This window comes from Salvelinus fontinalis, chromosome 2 (assembly GCF_029448725.1).
Source record: "Salvelinus fontinalis isolate EN_2023a chromosome 2, ASM2944872v1, whole genome shotgun sequence".
Classification (NCBI taxonomy): Eukaryota; Metazoa; Chordata; class Actinopteri; order Salmoniformes; family Salmonidae; genus Salvelinus; species Salvelinus fontinalis.
This window is the reverse complement of record NC_074666.1, coordinates 31,516,550-31,535,442: the sequence shown is the minus strand read 5'-3', so window position 1 is coordinate 31,535,442 and position 18,893 is coordinate 31,516,550.

The following is an 18,893-nucleotide window of genomic DNA, read 5'->3' as shown; positions in this document are numbered from 1 at the left end:
CAAGTTTATCATTTTAAAAGGCTAATTGATCATTAGAAACCCCTTTTGCAATTCTGTTAGCACAGCTGAAAACTGTTGTTCAGATTAAAGAAGCAATAAAACTGGCCTTTAGAGTAGTTGAGTATCTGGAGCATCAGCATTTGTGGGTTTGATTACAGGCTCAAAATGGCCAGAAACAAAACTTTCTTCTGAAACTCGTCAGTCTATTCTTGTTCTGAGAAATGAAGGCTATTCCATGTGAGAAATTGCCAAGAAACTGAAGAGCTCTCCAGTTGGTACCAAAACATTCAAAAGACATTTTCTCAAAAGTGAGGTTACAAGTTTATCAACTTTCAAAGCAGAATTACTTTCCCATTGTTCCTCAAATGAAGTGTATGAAATACAATTTTGTAGCTCGGTCTCTGCTTTTATCCAACATAAAAAACTTTATTTCAAAATTTGCTACATAACCCTGAATCAAGGCGGTTGGACCATTGTCACATTTACTTTTGATGCTTAAGTATATTTAAAACCAAGTACTTTTAGACTTTTACTCAAGTAGTATTTTACAAGGTGACTTTCACTTTTGAGTAATTTTCGATGAAGGTATCTTTACTTTTACACAAGTATGACAATTGAATACTTTTTCCACCACTGCGTATCGCTGCAGAATTCTGTGGTAGCCATGCTGGTGTGTGCCTTGAATTCTAAATAAATCACTGACCGTGTCACCAGCAAAGCACCACCACACCATCACACCTCTTCCTCCATGCTTCATGGTAGGAACCACACATGTGGAGATCATCCGTTCACCTACTCTGCGTCTCACAAAGACACGGCGGTTGGAACCAAAGATCTCAAATTTGGACTCCAGACCGGTCTAATGTCCACTGCTCGTGTTTCTTGGCCCAAGCAAGTCTCTTCTTATTATTGGTGTCCTTAAGTAGTGGTTTCTTTGCAGCAATTCAACCATGAAGGCATTTCAAAGGTCTTGAAATTTTCCGTATTGACTGACCTTCATGTCTTAAAGTAATGATGGACTGTCATTTCTCTTTGCTTATTTGAGCTGTTCTTGCCATAATATGGACTTGGTCTTTTACCAAATAGCGCTATCTTCTGTATACCACCCCTACCTAAACACATTAAGAAGGAAAGGAATTCCACAAATTAACTTTTAACAAGGCACACCTGTTAATTTAAATGCGGTGAGGTGACTACCTCATGAAGCTGGTTGAGAGAATGCCAAGCGTGTGCAAAGCTGTCATCAAGGCATAGGGTGGCTACATTTAAGAATCTCAAATTTAAAATATATTTTGATTTAGCACTTATTTGGTTAACTACACAATTTCATATGTGCTATTTCATAGTTTGAAAGTCTTCACTATTATTCTACAATGTATAAAATAGAAAAATAAAGAAAAATCCTTGAATGATTAGGTGTGTCCAATTTTGACTGGTACTGTATTTATAATTTTTAAGTTAAAAAATGGATGTAGCAACTACAGATTGCCTGTTTTTAAGTTTGAGCATGTGTCCATTAGGCCTATGGATTTTAATTTCTTTTATCAGAATTAATTACATTCAGCAATAAAAATCCCACTTCCATAGGCTGGGATCCGAACTATGCAGCTGTTGCAAGAGCGATTTATTTTGTAATATTTTTTATTTATTATAATTTTTTACTGGCTGTCCACTGGTTTAAAAAACAATGATTGATAGGCAGCTTAAACTTCTTGAATTCAACCATTATTGGGTTCAAATACACATTTAGATTTGTGAACAGCCATCCACAACAACTACAATCCGTAAGGCAGAAATAGCTAAATCAAATCAAATTGTATTGGTCACATACACATGATTAGCAGATGTTAATGTGAGGTGTAGCGAAATGCTTGTGCTTCTAGTTCCGACCGTGCAGTAATATCTAACAAGTAATTTAACAATTTCACAACAACTACCTTATACACACAAGTGTAAAGGAATGAATAAGAATATGTACATATAAATATATGGTCGAACGGCATAGGCAAGATACAGTAGATGGTATAGAGTACAGTATATACATATGAGATGAGTAATGTAGGGTATGTAAACATTATATAAAGTGGCATTGTTTACATCCAATTTTTTATTAAAGTGGCTAGAGATTCGAGTCAGTATGTTGACAGCAGCCACTCAATGTTAGTGATGGCTGTTTAACAGTCTGATGGCCTTGAGATAGAAGCTGGTTCAGTCTCTCGAAGTAATCCTCTAGTTTTTCAAAAGTATCTGTAATCTGATTACAATATTTTTGCTGGTAACAACAGATTAGTTACGTTTGTTGTAATCCCTTACATGTAATAGATTACATGTAATCCGTTACTACCCGAACCATGACTGCGACGTTATTTGCCTGTTTCTGGCCCGTCTGTTAGCTTGCACGATTCTTGCTATTCTCCTTCAACCTCTCATCAACATGCTGTTTTTACTCGCAGGACTGCCGCTGACTGGATGTATTTTTTTTTGGTGTTGCACTAATCCCTGTAATCCCTAGACACTGTCATGCGTAAAAAGCCCAGGAGGCTGGCAGTTTCTGAGATACTGGAACCGACGCGTGTGCCTGGCACCGACGATCATACCACGCTCAAAGTCGCTTAGGTCAGTCATTTTTCCCATTCTAATGTTCAATCGAGCGGTACCTGAATGCTTCGATGCCTATTTGCCTGCCTTATATAGCTTGCCACGACCACGTGACTCACTGTAGGAGTGAAACATTTTCGTGAACGGATGGTGTACCTAATAAACTGGTCACTGAGTGTATTTGTGATTGTACATTTATTTCAGCACTGAAACCCGCCAGAGCCAGAAACCATGACGTTGAAGATGACACCAAAGTACCTCTTTTGACACCCTTATCACGTCCCATGACAGACTTTGGTTGATTTCCAGGCCATCAACATAGCATAGATGATGAATTACATCAACCAAAGGACTTGTGTGCCACATCATCGACCGCACAGTCAGGCGTCAGACTACTAAATCATGTGGTTAGCTGATATGTTAAATACCTATCCAAATGTTGTATATCTGTCTGGTGTCTCAGCCAGGAACGTGACCTGTCTGACCATTCCTAACTACTCCAACAAACATGTAGGGCTTCCACCCTCAATTGTAACGGCTGTCATATTCGTTCTCCTCCTCAGACGAGGAGGAGCATGGATCGGAACAACACGCAGCGAGGTATGTAGACATAATGATTTATTAAATGAAGACGAAACACGAAGAACACTTGAATAAACTACAAAACAAACGACGTTAAACAGACCTGAACTTGTGAACATAAAAAACAATGAACGCACGAACAGGAAAGAACGAACGAACGAGACGAGACCGTGTGGTGTAACAAACACAGACACAGCAACAATCACCCACAAACAAACAGTGTGAACAACCTACCTTAATATGGTTCTCAATCAGAGGAAACGTCAAACACCTGCCCCCTAATTGAGAACCATATCAGGCAACACATTGAACCCAACATAGAAACACATAACATAGACTACCCACCCAGCTCACGTCCTGACCAACTAAACAAAGTTAAACAAAGGAAAATAAGGTCAGGAACGTGACATCAATCCTTAATTTAGAGATGGGCCTGATCCAGGACCAACCCCTAGTCCAGCTATTAAATCTGCCTATTGCCCTCAAGTACTTGGATGCAGGGTTTCTGCTTATACAAGTTTTCTACCTGGGTGTAAAGATTCACTGATTGGCCAGAGTCCACCCACCTGCTATCCAATTTTCCTGATTAAGAGAGAACGAGAGCCAGCAGTACTTTGGTCCTCAATGGCCTCAGTGTCTGGCATCATTTGTGATGGTGATACTGAGAACCCTCTCCCAGACCCTGAAGGAATACCAGACACACCAACTGATGGTAAGTCAAGCTTTATTTTCGCTACAATATTCAGAAATGGACCACTAATTTTTTTTTTACAATAAATATAACAAAACATAATCTTCACAGATGTGCCTGACCCCTCAGCCCCAGGCCTACCAGAAGGGTGTTCTCTTTGGCGAGAGCTTCAGCTGCACTGCATGTTTTGACGTAGTCCTGAAACAACAAGAGATCAACACATCAATTCTTGGACTCAAACAGCAGCTGGAGGATGTATGTAACAGCCTGAGAGAAATCATTCATTGAAAGAACTTGTTGATTGTGTCAAACATGTGAGACATTCATTTCTGGTGCAATGTAAATGTGTTTTCCTTGTCGATTTGATTACAATATTTGGAAGAACAGATACCTAAAACCGTTACATGATATTGACTCTTGTTTTCAATGCCAGAGCTATGGGTGGATGGAAACACTCCCTGTCAGGCATGGGGTCAGCGGAATGCCAATTTTGATTGCAATGTCGTGGAGCACACTGCAAGCCTTGACAATGTAGCAAACCTAAAAAGGAATTTGCACATTGTATTACATTCACGTAATGGCATTTGAAGGAATGTCATTTCAGAGGCAAACCTTGCTAGGCTAGTATTGTAGTGTGCCTCCTGTACCAGACGGGCACAGCCAATGCCCTTTCAGCAGGCCTATGGTGTGCTCGATTGTTCTTGTGCATGCGTGGGCTTGCCACCTTGCCTCTTGTTGGTTTGTGAGGGGAGTCATAAGCCATGTTTTTAATGGGTAGCCCTGGTCTCCTGCAGCTATGAACACAACATTCAGACATTGTTTCCCAGTAGAGGTCTAACATGGCAAATAAAACATAAGTCACTTACCAATAAGCCATCCCTCCTCAACAGCTCCTTCCTGGAGGTTAAGGCCGACTGAACTGTTCTGCACAATGAATGAATAATGTGTCCATCTTGGACATTTGGCCACTACATTCAACAAAGCCAAATGTGAATCACAGATGACCTGCACATTGACAGAATGGAAACATTTTCTGTTGACAAAGTTTAATTTATTCAATGATGGTGCTTTTATTGCGATGTGGGTGCAGTCAATTGCTGCAATGACATTGGGAAATCCAGCTATGGTATGGAAATCCCTTTTCACTCTGGCCTGTTGCACAGCAGTGTTCGGAAACTGTATGTATTGTGGGGTCAATGAAATAATGCCATGAAGGACTGCAGGCAATATTCGACTCATGGTTGGTTGTGAAATGCCAGACCGATCCGCAATCTCCCGATGGAATGTTCCAGTGGCCAAAAATCCCAGGGTGTCGAGGACTTAGGTATGCATTGGGATGGCATTTGTGAGTTTCATCTCCCTTTCTAATACTGGAGAGAGTTGGTTGCAGAGAGACAATTAAATTTGCCTTGGAAAACAAAATCTACTAATAAGCCAAGTGTCGCACTCAGCAAAAAAATCTGCATGCTTATTAAAAACACGCTCCCTGCGTAATGCAGCTTGTGCCAGATCCTCCAGCAATGCAAGATTTGCCATTTTGGACAAGTCACAATGCCTCAGTGTTGCCTTTTATATTATTTAACTGGTTTAACTAAATTGCCTCAACTTGCATTCCACTCTCTTTCTAATTGACTTTATTATTCAATTAGGCTTAAATGGTTTCATGTTTATGAATTCGATAACACCCTGAGAAAACTATTAATAGTTTATTCGTGTTTTTCTTTTAGACACTTAAAACTATTATCTATTATCTTTTTTCTTCATAGTTTATGATTTGGTCCAGTATGTATCCTTTCTCCATTTGGTGGATGGTATTTCGTTAGCAGTTTGACTTTTCTACCACAAGGTGCTGTGCGTACGTATGATCCGAGGTGTTATTAAATGTACACACATTCTCAAGTATAAGTACAAATTGATAAATCCCACACTTTGCTTAGAAATGATCGCACGCATGGTTTACGAACATTACTGTTGGTACGCAACATTGATAAATGAGGGCCCTCTATAAAAGTTTGAGCAGAAATGTTTTGGTTGTTCAAACCCACAGTTTCATCAGCTGTCCAAGTAGCTGGTCTCAGACGATCCCGCAGGTGTAGAAGCCGAATGTGGAGGTCCTGGGTTGGCATGGTTACAAATGGTCTGCTGTTGTGAGGCCGGTTGGACGTACAGCCAAATTCTCTAAAACAATGTTGGAGGCGGCTTATCGTAGAGGAATGAACATTCAATTATCTGGCAATAGCTCTGGTGAACATTCCTGCAGTCAGTATGCCAATTGCACGCTCCCTCAACATTTTGTGTGACGAACTGCACATTTTAGAGTGGCCTTTTATTGTCCCCAGCACAAGGTGCACCTGTTTAATGATAATGCTGTTTAATCAGCTTCTTGATATGCCACACCTGTCAGGTGGATGAATTATCTTGGCAAAGGAGAAATGCTCGCTAACAGAGATGTAAAAAAAAAAATGTGTGCAAAACATTTGAGAGGAATAAGATTTTTGTGCATATGGAACATTTCTGGGATATTTTATTTCAGCTCATGAAACCTGGGACACTTTACATGTTGCGTTTATTGTTTTGTTCAGTGTGTATTAAAACCAGGAAAATCTGGAGAGTTCCCTGGCAGATTACAGACCCATAAATTTAATAAATTGTGACAATAAAATAACACTCATAAGCAACAGAATGGCAAAAGTCTTATCAGACTTGATACATGTTAATTGAACAGGGTTTATTAAAAATAGACACTTACAAACCAATACAAGAACATGTTTCAGTATAATACAATATGCTAAAAAACAAGATGTAGATTTATCAATAATGGATGTTGATGCCAAAAACTCTTTTGACCGTCTTGAAATGGCCTTTCTATTCAAAACTTTGGAAGCTTCAACTTTCCAAGTGAAATAATACATTTCATTCAAATTTATAAATATCCTACAGCAAACATATACACAAATAATACATTATCTGATTAAATTGCTTTAGAAAGGGGCACGATACAGGGATGTTCTGTCTGCCCCTCCTGTTTGCAATGGCAATTGAACCACTTGCAGAAATAATTAGACAGGAGCCAAGTGTAACAGGTATCAGTATTGGCTATAAAGTAAACTTATTTGCCAACGATCTTTTGATATACCTGACTAATATTGAAAACTCAATGCCCCACTTGTTAAAAATATTTTCAGAATACTCAACAATCTCAGGATATAAAATGAACGTGGAAAAAACTTAAATAATGCCAATAGGAAAAATAATAACTCATGATCTACAGTAATCCTTTAAATGGACTTCATTAAATAGTACCCGCAAAACACCAGTCTCAACGTCAACAGTGAAGATGCTCCGGGATGCTGTGGATGGTGTCCTTGACAATTGTTTGGGCCTTCCTCTGACACTGCCTAGTATAGAGGTCCTGGATGGCAGGAAGTGATGTACTCGGCCAAATGCACTACCCTCTGTAGTGCCTTGCGGTCGGAGGCTGAGCAGTTGCCATACCAGGCGGTGATGGAACCAGTCAGGATGCTCTCTGGTGTACCTGTAGAACTTTTTGAGGATCTGAGGACCCATGCCAAATCTTTTCGGTCACCTGAGGGGGAATAGGCGTTGTCATGCCCTCTTCACAACTGTCGTGGTGTGTTTGGACGATGATGGTTTGTTGGTAATGTGGACACCAAGGAACTTGAAGCTCTCAACCTGCTCTACTACAGCCCCGTCGATGAGAATGGGGGCATGCTTGGTCCTCCTTTTTCTGTAGTCCACAATTTACTTACTTGAAAAGGTTCTCCCAGCCATGTGGACAATTGGAAACATGGCAGCAAAGTTTGTTTGTCACCAGAGCGTTTTAGAGCATATTACTATTACCTGTGAATAAATTCATGAAATGGAGAATGGATTTACCCATTTAATGGGTATTTATCCATTTAATAACCAGACTTTCATACAAACTTGCTATGCTGAATTCTTGACGCACAACATGCTGCTATATTATTTCTTTTTTCTATCTCTACTATCTCTACTTTTTTACTTTTTGTACTTGCTATATTGTATTTACTTCGCCACCATGGCCTTTTTATATTTTTATTTATTTATATATATATTTTGTTTGCCTTCACCTCCCTTATCTCACCTCACTTGCTCATATTGTATATAGACTTATTTTTCACTGTATTATTGACTGTATGTTTGTTTTACTCCATGTGTAACTATGTGTTGTTGTATGTGTCGAACTGCTTTGCTTTATCTTGGCCAGGTCGCAATTGTAAATGAGAACGTGTTCTCAATTTGCCTACCTGGTTAAATAAAGGTGAAATAAATAAATAAATAAAAATATGCTGCCAGCACTCCCACAAGCGAGCCTCTCTGGGCGGCCTAAGCGGCACGCGGCAATTTACCGCGTACTAGTGTACACAAGCCGTGAAGCTGAATGTGAGCAAGAACATTCTCCGCTGAGTTTATAGAACTGTAAAGAATAGGATGGTAGAGCTGTTTTATGTACAATGTTGTCATCAAGATTTGGTTGCTTTTACTCCCGTTCCTATTGGAGAATGCAGCCTTTTGGCAGCCTTTTGGCATGTACTAAAGTCGATTTAATTTAATCGGCACTTGCATCATTCCCCTCGTTTGGTGATTGGCATTTAGGCTGTGACAATGAAAAGGCAGCAAACAGACCTACAGTAAGTTTTAGCAGGGGACTTTGGTAGGGTGACCTGATTTGTAATAATTTTGTCAAACAGATTGTGAACCCAAAGTGTACGATTGATTCTAGAGGGGGGACAATAAATATTACAATTATTTGGTTAGGGTGTAGGGGCAGATTTTATGAAATTTTGTTTTCAGGAGATTTTATTTTCTATTTACTTGATTTAGTCTGATCCGTGGAACAATTCTCATTCTTAAAAACAGGCTAAAATATAGTGTAATTGCTGTGCTTTGTAGGGGCTGTCGTTCTCCTCATCCTCGGACGAGGAGAGGAGAGAAGGATCATCAGACCAAAATGCAGCATTCGGGAAATAAGCCATCTTTTATTTAAACACGACGATGGCAACACGAAAAACAAAACACTTTCAAAATTACAAAACAAGAAAACGACGTAGACGAAAAAACCTGAACATGAACTTACTTGACTAAAACGTAAAACTCACGGACAGGAACAGACTACATCGAAACGAACAACCGAACAGTCCCGTATGGTGCAAGACATAACACAGATACGGAAGACAATCACCCACAAACAAACAGTGAGAACACCCTACCTAAATATGACTCTTAATTAGAGGAAAACGCAAACCACCTGCCTCTAATTAAGAGCCATACCAGGCAACCCAAAACCAACATAGAAACAGAAAACATAGACTGCCCACCCAAAACACACGCCCTGACCATAAACACATACAAAAACAACAGAAAATAGGTCAGGACCGTTACAGAACCCCCCCCACTCAAGGTGCGAACGCCGGGCGCACCAGCACAAAGTCCAGGGGAGGGTCTGGGTGGGCAGTTGACCACGGTGGTGGCTCAGGCTCTGGACGCTGTCCCCACACCACCATTGTCACTCCCCGCTTCTGTCTTCCCCTCCCAATGACCACCCTAAAACTAACATCCCCTAAATGAACGGCCAGCACCGGGACAAGGGGCAGCACCGGGACAAGGGGCAGCACCGGGACAAGGGGCAGCACCGGGACAAGGGGCAGCACCGGGACAAGGGGCAGCACCGGGACAAGGGGCAGCACCGGGACAAGGGGCAGGTCCCGGCTGATATACTCAGGCAGATCCTGACTGAACGGCTCTCGACGCTCATGGCTGGCTGACGGCTCTCGACGCTCATGGCTGGCTGACGGCTCTCGACGCTCATGGCTGGCTGACGGCTCTCGACGCTCATGGCAGGCTGACGGCTCTCGACGCTCATGGCAGGCTGACGGCTCTCGACGCTCATGGCAGGCTGACGGCTCTCGACGCTCATGGCTCTCTGACGGCTCTGGCTGCTCATGGCTCTCTGACGGCTCTGGCTGCTCATGGCTCGCTGGCGGCTCTGGCAGATCCTGTCTGGTTGGCGGCTCTGGCAGATCCTGTCTGGTTGGCGGCTCTGGCAGATCCTGTCTGGTTGGCGGCTCTGGCAGATCCTGTCTGGTTGGCGGCTCTGGCAGATCCTGTCTGGTTGGCGGCTCTGGCAGATCCTGTCTGGCGGGCGGCTCTAGCGGCTCCTGTCTGGCGTGCGGCTCTAGCGGCTCCTGTCTGGCAGACGGCTCTGTAGGCTCATGGCAGACGGGCGGCTTAGCAGGCTCATGGCAGACGGGCGGCTTTGCAGGCTCATTGCAGACGGATGGCTCAGACGGCGCTGGGGAGACGGATGGCTCAGATGGCGCTGGGGAGACGGATGGCTCTGGCCGGATACGGCGCACTGTAGACCTGGTGCGTGGTGCCGGAACTGGAGGCACCGGGCTAAGGATAAGCACCCTCCTACTAGTGCGGGGAGCAGGGACAGGGCACACTGTACTCTCAAAGCCCACTCTATAACTGATGCGTGGTACCGGCACTGGTGACACCGGGCTGAGGACAAGCACATCAGGATTAGTAGGGGGAGAAGATACAGTGTGTACAGGGCTCTGGAGACGCACAGGAGGCTTTGTGCGTGGTGCCGGAACTGGAGGCACCGAACTGGATACACGCACTACAGAGAGAGTGCGTGGAGGAGGAACTGGGCTCAGGAGACGCACTGGTAGCCTAGTGCGTAGTGTAGGCACTGTAGGTACTAGGCTGGGGCGGGGAGGTGGCGCCGGAAATACCGGACCGTGGAGGCGTACTGGCACTCTTGAGCATTGAGCCTGCCCAACCTTACCTGGTTGAATGCTCCCGGTCGCCCGACCAAGACCAGACGCGTTGAGCCGGCCTCATGACACCTGGCTCAATACCCAATCTAGCCCTGCCAGTGCGGGGAGGTGGAATAACCCGCACTGACCTATGCACTCGTACAGGAGACACCGTGCGCTCTACTGCGTAACACGGCGCCTGCCCGTACTCCCGCTCTCCACGGTAAGCCTGGGAAGTGGGCGCAGGTCTCCTACCTGCCCTAGGCCCACTACCTCTTAGCCCCCCCCCCCAATAAATTTTTGGGTGTTACTTACGGGCTTTTTGGGCTTCCGTGCCAGACGCGTTCCCTCATAACTCCGGTTCCTCTCTCCGGTAGCCTCTACTCTCCTCAGTGCCTCCAGCTCAGCTTTGGGACGGCGATACTCTCCCGGCTGTGCCCATGGACCTCTCCCGTCCAATATTTCCTCCCAAGTCCAGGAGTCCTTGTTGCCCTGTTCCTTACTCCGTTGAGTTTTCCCTTGCCGCTTGGTCCTAGCGTGGTGGGTGATTCTGTAGGGGCTGTCGTTCTCCTCATCCTCGGACGAGGAGAGGAGAGAAGGATCATCAGACCAAAATGCAGCATTCGGGAAATAAGCCATCTTTTATTTAAACACGACGATGGCAACACGAAAAACAAAACACTTTCAAAATGACAAAACAAGAAAACGACGTAGACGAAAAAACCTGAACATGAACTTACTTAACTAAAACGTAAAACTCACGGACAGGAACAGACTACAACGAAACGAACAACCGAACAGTCCCGTATGGTGCAAGACATAACACAGATACGGAAGACAATCACCCACAAACAAACAGTGAGAACACCCTACCTAAATATGACTCTTAATTAGAGGAAAACGCAAACCACCTGCCTCTAATTAAGAGCCATACCAGGCAACCCAAAACCAACATAGAAACAGAAAACATAGACTGCCCACCCAAAACACACGCCCTGACCATAAACACATACAAAAACAACAGAAAACAGGTCAGGACCGTTACATGCTTGTTATTCCTGAACACTTATTTTATTATTCCACTTCACCATTTTGCATTTCTTCCCAATCTCATATGCCTACGCATGTCGTCAGAGCAAAAACCAAACCATGAGGTCGAAGGAACTGTCCGTAGAGCTCCAAGACAGGATTGTGTCGAGTAACAGATCTGGGGAAGGGTACCAAAACATTTCTGCAGCATTGAAGGTCCCCAAGAACACAGTGGCCTCCATCATTCTTAAATGGAAGAGGTTTTGAAACACCAAGACTCTTTCTAGAGCTGGCCGCCTGGCCAAAACTGAGCAATCGTGGGAAATGGGCCTTGGTCAGAGAGGTGACCAAGAACTCAATGGTCACTCTGTCAGAGCTCTTGAGTTCCTCTGTGGAGATGGGAGAACCTTCCAGAAGGACAACCATCTCTGCAGCACTCAACCAATCAGGCCTTTATGGTAGTGGCCCGATGGAAGTCCCTCCTCAGTAAAAGGCACATGAAATCCCGCTATGAGTTTGCCAAAAGGCACCTAAAGACTCAACTCATGAGAAACAATATTCTCTGGTATGATGAAACCAATATTTAACTATTTGGCCTGAATGCCAAGCGTCACATCTGGAGAAAACCTGGCACCATCCTTACAGTGAAGCATGGTGGTGGCAGCATCATGCTGTGGGGATGTTTTTCCGCGACAGGGACTGGGAGACTAGTCAGGATTGAGGTAAAGATGAACGGTGCAAAGTACATAGAGATCCTTGATGAAAACCTGCTCCAGAGTGTTCAGGACCTCAGACTGGGGCGAAGGTTCACTTTCCAACAGGACAACGACCTTAAGCAAACAGTCAAGACAATGCATAAGTGGCTTCGGGTCAAGTCTCTGAATGTCCTTGAGTGGCCCAGCCAGAGCCCGGACTTGAACCCGATCGAACATCTCTGGAAAGACCTGAAAATAGCTGTGCAGTGAAGCTCCCCATCCAACCTGACAGAGCTTGAGAGGATCTGCAGAGAAGAATGGGAGAAACTCCCCAAATACAGGTGTGCCAAACTTGTAGTATCATACCCAAGAAGACCCGAGGCTATAATTGCTGCCAAAGGTGCTTCAAAAAAGTACTGAGTAGAGGGTCTGAATACTTATGTTTTGAGATACATCAGTTTTTTCTATTTTTAATACATTTGCGAAAAAAATGTTTTTGCTTTGTCATTATGGGGTATTGTGTGTAGATTGATGAGGGGAAAAAACACGTAATCAACTTTAGAATAAGGCTGGAACCTACTGTAACAAAATGTGGAAAAAGTCAAGGGGTCTGAATACTTTCCGAAGGCACTGTATATCAAACTTCAGCAAGACCGCCCAGCCAACCCGAGCCGCCTACACGCCCGACCCCCACCAGTCTAATCAATAACTCAACTCTCTCTCCAACACAACTTCTTTCCCATCTTTTTTTTATGTCTCAAGGGAAAGGTTTGGAAAACAAAAGTAGAATGAAAACAAACACACAGAAACAGTACACCCTCCGTATAATTCATATCATAGGCCTAATAGTACTGTAGAGCTCTTTTTATACTTGCACACAATATAACTGAGTCACTCGGTCCTGCCCTTAGGGGTCCACGGCCTTGTAGCGCCCAAACCCAACACACCCCACTCAGCTTAAGGATCTTAGAGAAACATGAGTTTTTGGTTTCAGGTGTGTTAGGTGCGTTGCCAGAGTGACAACAGGACTGAGCAGCCCAGCAGATAGGGATTGCCTAAATCTCCCCTGACGTGGGCATGTTTTCAATACAGACTCCTTTTGTCATATATTAATCCATATAAGGCACATATGTCAGAGTCAAGGCCCGCGGGCCACATCCGGCCCGCGAGAAGGTTTTTTACGGCCCCTGGGATGATCTTGATTTATTATTAGAACCGGCCCGCAGACCGCAGCAAGCCGGCAGCCCGCAGATCTTTTACACGCACCAATACTACATTTCCCACAATGCAACGGTGACGCACCGAGCAGTAGGCTGCTTCATTTCAATATTTATTGGCACAGCAGTCGTCAGCATCACAGTAAAATTAACTTTCAGATACCCATCAAAAATGGCAAAACGGAAGGTGGACACTGAGAACCGGGGGTTTCAAACAAGGTGGGAGTCGGAGTATATGTTCACGGAGGTAGCTGGAAAACCTGTGTGTCTTCTGTGTGGAGATAGTGTGGCGGTACTGAACGAGTATAATCTGAGACGACATTATGAAACGAAACACGCGGACAAAAACAAGAATATGGACATGGAACAAAGGCTACAAAAGGCAGAGGAATTAAAACGAGGCCTCAAATCTCGACAGGCTCTGTTCAAAAAAGCCAAATCACAAGGCCAGGCTGCTGTCAAGGCCAGTTTTATTTTGGCAGAAGAGATCGCTAAATCAGCCCGGCCATTTACGGAGGGGGATTTCATCAAAAACTGCATGATTAAAGTTTGTGACGAAGTTTGCCCAGAAAAAAGGCAACTCTTTTTAAATGTGAGTCTGAGCAGAAACACCATTGCCGAGAGAGTAGACCAGTTGTCCATCAATCTAAAAGAGCAGCTTGTGAAAAAGGGAAAAGATTTCATTGCATATTCCTTGGCTGTGGATGAGAGCACCGACATTTCTGACATTGCCCAGTTGTCAATTTTCATCCGCGGAGTGGACTCCAGCCTAAGCGTGACAGAGGAGTTTTTGGCTTTACGTCCTATGCATGGCACAACTACGGGGCATGATTTGTATGAAGAGGTGTCAAGATGTGTAAATGAGATGGAGCTGCCTTGGGAAAAACTCGTGGGTTTGACAACCGACGGAGCACCTGCGATGTGTGGACACAGGAGCGGACTGGTGGCGAAGATACGGGAAAAGATGCAAGAGGAAAACGCGACAGGTGAGCTGACAGCTTATCATTGTATCATACACCAGGAAGCGTTGTGCGGTAAAGCCTTGAAAATGGAGCATGTAATGAGCATCATCACGCGCACAGTTAACTTTATCAGAGCCAAAGGTTTGAATCACCGCCAGTTCAAGGCATTTCTGACGGAGTTAGAAACGGAGCATGGTGATTTGCCTTATCACACAGAGGTGCGATGGCTAAGCCAGGGAAAGGTGCTTCAAAGATGTTTCGAGCTTCGTGAGGAGATTTGTCTGTTCTTGGACAGCAAAGGGAAAGACACAACACAACTCCGAGACGAAATGTTTCTGTGTGAAATGGCTTTTCTGTGTGACATTACGAGTCATCTGAATGCAATGAACTTGCAGCTGCAGGGTCGGGATCATGTCATCTCTGATATGTACAGTACAGTGAAGGCATTTAAAACCAAACTGACTCTGTGGGAGACGCAGATGCGGAAAGAAAATTTGAGCCACTTTCCCAGCTGCCAGACCATGAAAGAGAAGCTCTCTACCAGTGCGTTCCCGAGCGCACAGTTGGCTGATAAAATAGGTATGCTTGCCGCTGACTTTCGACGCCGATTTGCTGACTTTGAAGCACAAAAAAGCAGGTTGGAACTGCTCGGTAACCCATTTGCTGTTGACGTGGAAAGCTCACCACCAAACCTCCAAATGGAGTTGATTGACCTCCAATGCAATGATGCACTGAGGGCAAAATATGCGGCAGTGGGTGCTGCGGAGTTCGCCCGTTTCCTCCCCGACACAATGCCCCAGCTGCGCATCCAGGCTGCTCAAACGTTGTCTATGTTTGGCAGCACATACCTGTGTGAACAACTGTTTTCTTTGATGAACCTGAACAAAACATCACACAGAAGTCGACTTACTGCTGAACACCTCCACTCAATTCTGAGGATTTCCTCAGCTCAGAGCCTTACCCCGAACATTGATGAACTTGTGGAAAAGATGGGACACCACCAAGTATCACCCTCAACCTCAAACAAGTGAACATTACTGTGCAATCACATATTTAGAGTTTTTACTCAGTTCAAGTTTAAAAGTTAAAGTTTAATATTTGTTTTCACTGCATGTTACTTCTCCTTAAACAAAGTGTTGTTTTTGATTAATAGATTTTTGCACTTTATTTTATTGTATTTCAATCCAATTATATTTTAAAAATATTTCAGTTGAGTGGATGATAGAAAATTGCTATTATTGTTTTTTTCTTTGAAGTAAATTTAGCCCACTTTTGCTAAAATAGAAAATATAGGCTACTGATGGTGCCTTGAATACCGGTTTCTTTCATTTAATGTTCATGTTATGGGGATTTTTATATAAAGGAAATTTGTCTTTTGTGTCTGTTGAAAATTAAAGATTACTGACAGAGCCATAAGAAAATATTGCTTTATTTATCTGATCATATTGGAATATATTTGTTAGGTTTTCAGTAGGTTCAATTAGGTTCACTAGACTATATGCGTCATTTAAAAATTTTTCAATGAACATTCGAACAGTCCGGCCCTCGGCTTGTAGCTAAATTTTTTATTTGGCCCTCCGTCCATTTGACTTTGACACCCCTGATATAAGGCATCCAGACCGTATGAAAGTTGCACAGTATACCCTTAATCTTAAAACAAATCTAGTGATACTGTACATAACTTGACATTTCTTCCATTTATTGTGGGAGGATAACCAACCTTCCAATTATTGGCAATTCATTTATTAGCCACTATGAATGCAAGGTTACACAGATTCTTCTGATAACAGTCTCCAGTATCAACATTTCCAAGCAAACAAAAACAGGTAGAAATGAGAATCTGTAGACATGCTGAGACAAAAGAACATACTCTTTACCAGAATTCAGCCAGCCTTCACAAGACCACAACATATGCAAATACATTCACTTTAGTGTTTTAGACCTCCAGCAGAATAATACAATTTCTGAGTGAATGATATTCAGTTTCACTGGCATATAGTACGTTCTATGGATGGTCTTAAACTGCCGTAATGTATGTCTGAGATTATGTGAACATGACTGGGCATTCTAACATATCTGTATCCATTCCTCACATTTTTGTTTTACATGTTTTGTGTCATCGGGAAAAGCCCCTATCAACCCTTGATACAGTTTGGAAATCAACTTGAGGTTTGTCAGACTGCCTTAAAATAGCATCTGGCTTGTCCAGTTTGCAGGAATAAATTGTTGTATTTTCAAAAATTCACCTCACCTGTCAGACTGGTCTTCCCTGGCCGCCTAACTCTGAGACCCGTCACCATCTGATCCTCCTAAAATGAGACATGACAAATAATTACCTTGGTGTACATTTATACATTATATTATCCAAGAATAGAATCAATGGTTCAATAATTGAAACGACCATTATTCTCAGATCCCAGACTGTTTCATGCTGGGAGCAGGGGTCAGACTGACGACGTTGGGATTACAATATTTTTGTTGTCCCACAGATTATTTTGAAATGGTCCTCTTTCTGCTTTGTATGCGTTAGCCTACCTATTGTATTAAAAACACATGTTTCGCATTATTCACAATTCGCTGCATCAATTTAAGTAGTTTACCTCTCCTAGTTGGGCGTGAGAGTTCAAGTGCGCCAAGTATGTGTGGTCTCATTGAAATTGAGTGGGCTGCCTACATGGGCGGATAATCACTTGGCAGTTAACTTGAATATGTGTCTGTAAATAAATATTGATAGTGAAAAGAAGTGGAGGGCGCTCAACCAACGTCTTGCTGCCTCCAGTTAAGTAGCCATACCTGCGAAATTAGTTGCGCGTGTGGTCTCAATTAAATAGAGTAGGCTAGCCTTTTTATACATGGACTGAGAAGCACGGGACAGTTTTATCTTTCCAATGAAATGTACTTCCTAAATAGGCATATGATTACATAGTTTACTACATTGCCTAGAAATAAATATTGATTACCCATATTTCTGAATCTTCCCACTTCTAAAAAGTAGGCTATAAAAAGTAGGCTATAAATATAGCTCAATAGAAAGTGCAAGTCTCTCCAAATCTGCTCTCTTCAATCTACACATCTAGCATATTGGCCGATATAGCCCTTTAATACAATGTAAGGGCCATGTGAGAATCTCTGGTAATTTAACGTATTTCTTAAATTATTTTTGCGGATTTAAATTTGCCTATAGGGCGCAAAAAAGCTGGGACCATGGCTGGCAAGTGAGCTGCGTCACATACGCCTAAAATAACATTGCAGGAATGCGGTTGGATTTGGGGCCAGTCCTTGCAGTAGCAGGTGGGAGTACCATAACAGTGAAGCCTGTAACACTTTAGAGCTGTTCATTATTGTGTCAGTGTGAAAAGTAGGGAATTAGCTAGGTAAACTGACAGATCAATAACGTTACATTGACATACTGACTAATAAAACTCCCATTGCACTGAAAAAACGTCAGAATATCAATCTTCAATCATTTGATTCGGATCTAGTTTGATCGAGGCAAAAACAAGAGCTAATGAGCCAACTTTTGTATTTTGTCAGTTATCAGTTATTCCATATCAAGGCTAGATGGGGCATTAGGAAATCATTGGAGAATTAAGTCACACTTCCAGTTTGCACTAATCTTTATTTGACTTGCTGTAATACAGAGATACAGACCATATAAAAGCATACATTAAAATAACCGTGTATTTTGTCAGTTATCAGTTATTCCATATTAAGGCTAGATGGGGCTGAATGGCAACAACTGCAATGCAACTAATTAATCTCATTGGTCCATGACTGTTCAGTCTTGAATATATATGTAGATATGTATGGTCAAAAGACTATACCACTCCCGTGTCTAGCTAGGACTCCACATCCCCGAAGGCCCAAATTCCTAACTTTATCCTATCACTAACACACTTACCACAGTACAATGAATGAGGAAAAAGGGGGAGACAAAATCTAAGTTACACTATTAACAAAAGGAATATATCTCAATCAGGTAAATATAAATCATAAAGGTACGTACCTAATATTTCATCATATACATTCATATATTTACACACATGGTGCTCTGAATGTTCTGTCTTTTATACATTCATGTCTAAATCAGCTCTAACAGAATGTTTTTATTAAACCTTCAAAAGGGACACACACCTACACAATAATGGAAGTTTATCAATCAAAGTAATTGACAGGAAAAGTAATTTACTACATCAATTATAGTAGCAGCCTCTCCCCCTCATTTGCTTAACTGGGGGAATGGGATGGAGAAATGGTTTACTATAGGCAGGGTGGGGCTCAACAGGTTCAATGCATCCCAATGGGCATCCTTT